Below are 4,210 nucleotides of genomic sequence, written 5' to 3'. Positions count from 1 at the left end.
ACTGAATGTACACACAGGTGTTGTTAGCTTAGCTGTTAGCCACCTAGCAGCGACACTGTTTGTGTTTATGTTTGTGTTTCAGCTTCCGACTTACCTCAAAACATCCGTTTTTGTTGTTGTTTCCGTCCTTTTGATCTCATTTCCCCTCTCGTACTCCACACGTCTTCATTAAACAGGTTTTATCCGGTGAATTTTCAACATTTTCGGATGTTTCCTCTGATCACTTCGCCGACACCGAGCGACGCTGCGCCCCCCCCCCTGAGCAACACGACCCCCCCGGGGAGGGAGGGAGGGGGTGTCTGGTTGCCAGGGAACTTTTTCGCCGTTTGATTTTTTGACTGAACTTGAGAATGACAGAAATAATGAAATCATAATTGGTTTTCGCTGCAGAACTGATATACAACCAATAAATCAATATACAACTTTATAAAAAATAGTTTTCACTGCGCCGCCTTCAAAATAAGAGTCCCCAACTTCCGTCTCTGCCAGCAGGTTGACAGTCGCATCAAAATATGAAAAGTCTGTAAAGGAAGTGGAGAAAATTGTATGATTTTCGACAATCGTTTTATCATGCTCATTTTTATTTATTTTAAAAAACATAAATGTGGTAATTAGGGCTTTCAAGTTTAATTTAAATTGAATTTTAGATTCATTAATTCCTGGTTCCTCAGAACTTGAAAGCAGTGATCTAACTTCCTAAGCCAATGAATCAGAGATACATGAAATGTCTTTATTAGAGCTTTTCACTCTTTCCTGTTGCACCAGGATTCAACAGTAAGACAAAGACTTGAAAGTAGTGATCTATCTAACTAGATGAACCAATCAATCACAGATACTCCAAGCCTTTTTCTGAGACCCTTTCAGTCTTGCTGTTTTAAATTGATAGCCTTCAAAATAAAGTGTAACAGCATAAAATGAAAGGACATGGTGCACCCAACAAAGAAAAATACTTCAGTTTTCTAAAATGGTAAAAGTGAATTTTTTGTGTCCTGCATTCAGCGAAATCAAAATATTCTGTTTTTCTGCAGATGTGGTCTCACATATTTAGAATCTTTGCAAACCTTTGATCAGCAGTATAATTTATGATAAAATTCTGGTGTACAGAAGCCTGTTTACATCCATGTTTCTGCTGGATTTAATTGTGTGTGCAGGTGTACGCCTGTATCTATGTGCGTATATTATTATGTTCAGGTATACATTGATATGCATGTTTTTATTTTATCTGTATTTTTTTACTTTCTGTTTGCTCTGTCAACATGAAGTTATAAAAAGTTTGGGTGGTTGGGTCTGGTGATTTACACTCCTACTCTTTTCTTATGTCTGTAGTTTTTCAGACCCTGAAGTTCCTTAAATCAAATCCCACAGTGTTCCATACTGTGTAGGACCCCTGATAGACTCTTCTGCACCAACAACATCTGAGGAAAAAGTTCCTTTCTCAGACTTCGGGTCCAAAAGTTTCAGGCTATTAGCAGCTCCCTGTACAGACAACTATAAGTGGATTATTTTGACAAAAGCTTAGAAACCTGATTAATGGCAGACAACTTGTGAAGCATCTTTCATTCATGATTTCTGATGGCTTTAGTCTCTCCATTCTTAGTGTTCTCACCTGTGTCCAAACTTAAAAGGCTCCCTGATCCCATCATGTGAGAGTTTCAAGAGCGTCTTACATGATCCTATGTAGAAAGAAAAGCTCTGAAACAAAGTACAGTGTGAAGATGTGGATGAAATGAAGAAACTCATGGTCCTCAGTTTTGTCTTTCAAACTCTGCACTCATCTGGGAAGAGAAGAAGAAAAAGGACAACAGGTTATTAAATTCATTTGTGACTAAGTCTAGAATATTGTGCTGTGAACTGTAGACAGACCTTTATGAGCAGCACATGCAGCTCACTCAAACTCATGCATCATTTCATATATTTATATTTTTCTATGTATTTAATATGCATTTCTACTTTTTTTTCCCCAGGTTTTATTTAAAAATTAGAAAACTGTAGTTCCGTTATGTGACCACTGAAGGACACTAATAAAACATGATTTAACACCACAACTATCAGGTGGTCAGTATGAAGACAAACACAATAGTATATTCAGATTTCAAAAGAAAATCTTTAACGTAAGGCTGTAGCTGCCGGATTGTTGTCTTGTACAGCACTGACATTTTTTAATTGTCACTTGTCAATCATTTGATCTAATTGTGTCTGTCCAGACTCCAAAACTGTTTCCAAGTAGAAAATAGAAAACAGTCCCTGTGATCAACCAACTTCATGTAGCTTTATTGTTCATATGACATGATGATGTTGATGGATCACTTTTACATAGCGCTTTTTCTTTGAGTGTTGTGTTCAAATGAAAACCACAGGCGACTCTCATTGGAAACTTTTACTATATTTTCTTTGTTTTTCACAATGAAGAGAACGCAAATTTGCGACCACACCTCTGAACACCACATAGTCTAATATTTCAAAAACATGATAAGCTGCTCATAACTGATACCTGAGGTGGCAGGGTCAATTCCCAACTCAACCATCATAAGATTTTCAACATTTTCTCTTCAGTGTTGTGACCAACAAATACAACTAGGAACAACAACAATTCAACTCACTTTTTGCCCGTCTGAAGGAATAGCTTGGCCTTTAAGGGGATGGTTTGAGAGCCTGAGCTTGTGACTTTGATCCTTATGAAGCTCAGTGACTTTTGAAGGTCAGACCCCCAAGAAAAAAGTCACTTATCAGACTCAATGAAATTTCTGGCTGGTGTCTAAAGAAAAAAGTCGAAACTCTTTGAAAGCTTACACCCAAAGGGAAGTGTGAAAAGCACTAAGAAACATGTTAAACAAGTGTCTAAGTCTTCAGCTCAGGGTGGCAGAGCTGGGGATCTGGCTTCCAAGTAAAACAATAAAATCTCCAAGAATCACAGTTCACATCTCTGGCCCAGTAGCTCATGGTGTAAGAGGACTACTCTGAACTTTTCAGCTTCTGGCTTCAATCCTCATTGGGCTCAGTGACTTTTAAAGACCAGGGTGTAAAGAAAAAAAGCAAAAACCTCGGAGAACCAATACCGGAGTGTCTGATGCAACAGCTCAGGCTGTAAGAGGCTGTTTTTGGGACTTAAAGGATGTGTGGTTGAACCTTAGCATGCTTGGTGACTTTTGAAAGCCAAAGGCCGAGGAGAACCAAGCCTCGACCATCTGCCCCGATGGCGCAGGCGTAAAGGGGAAGTCTTTGGACTCTGAGGTGGTGTGTTTGAATCTTCTTTTGGAAGCCAAAGTCCCAAGAATAAAGTGAAAAGCTTGGAGAACCTACCCTCGACCGCCTGCCCCGATGGCGCAAGTGTTAAGAGGACGTCTTTGGACTCTGAGGTGGTGTGTTTGAATCTTCTTTTGAAAGCCAAAGTCCCAAGAATAAAGTGAAAAGCTTGGAGAACCCAACTTCAGCCATCTGCCCCGATGGCGCAGGTGTTAAGGGGAAGTCTTTGGACTCTGAGGTGGTGTGTTTGAATCTTCTCGCCCTCGCTGACTTTTGAAAGCCAAAGTCCCAAGAATAATATAGTCTGCGATTAATCAGGTTTCTAAGCTTTTGTCAATATCAAAATAATCCACTTATAGTTGTCTGTACAACCAAACTAAACCAAACTAAACCTTGACCGTCTGCCCTGATAGCCAAAGTCCCAAGAATAAAGTGAAAAGCTTGGAGAAGCCAACTTGAACCGTCTGCTCCGATGGCGCAGGTGTTAAGGGGACGTCTTTGGACTCTGAGGTGGTGTGTTCGAATCTTCTTGCCCTCGCTGACTTTTGAAAGCCAAAGTCCCAAGAATAATAATGTCTGCCATTAATCAGGTTTCTAAGCTTTTGTCACTTTGTTTTCTTCAATCAAATTAAAAACACACTTACACTTCCTCAGCTCTCGTCTCGACAATGGGCCAGCCCTAAAAGGAGGGAGAAACAAAAAAACTTCACAAGTTGTCTGCCATTAATCAGGTTTCTAAGCTTTTGTCAATATCAAAATAATCCACTTATAGTAACTAAACTAACTAACTAACTAACTAAACCAAACTAAACCTTGACCGTCTGCCCTGATAGCCAAAGCCAAAGTCCCAAGAATAAAGTGAAAAGCTTGGACAAGCCAACTTGGACCGTCAGCCCCGGTGGCGCAGGTGTTAAGGGGACGTCTTTGGACTCCGAGGTGGCGTGTTCGAATCCCCTGGCCCTCGCTG

The 4,210-nt window shown here is 40.1% G+C and overlaps 1 long non-coding RNA gene across 1 annotated transcript in view; it reads right to left on the bottom strand.

Moving 5' to 3' along the window:
* The window catches only part of LOC146304839 (uncharacterized), a 6,519-nt gene extending 6,269 nt beyond the window's left edge, over window positions 1-250 (bottom strand). The window contains exon 1 of the long non-coding RNA XR_014769297.1: window positions 95-250. This is a non-coding gene — a long non-coding RNA (uncharacterized LOC146304839). The remainder of the gene's footprint in view (window positions 1-94) is intronic.
* Window positions 251-4,210: the final 3,960 nt, after the last annotated feature.

This window comes from Lutjanus erythropterus, chromosome 24 (genome assembly GCF_056507025.1).
Source record: "Lutjanus erythropterus isolate fLutEry1 chromosome 24, fLutEry1.hap2, whole genome shotgun sequence".
Lineage (NCBI taxonomy): Eukaryota > Metazoa > Chordata > Actinopteri > Lutjaniformes > Lutjanidae > Lutjanus > Lutjanus erythropterus.
The sequence above is the reverse complement of the archived record's forward strand: the minus strand, read 5'-3'. Positions and strand labels throughout refer to the sequence as shown.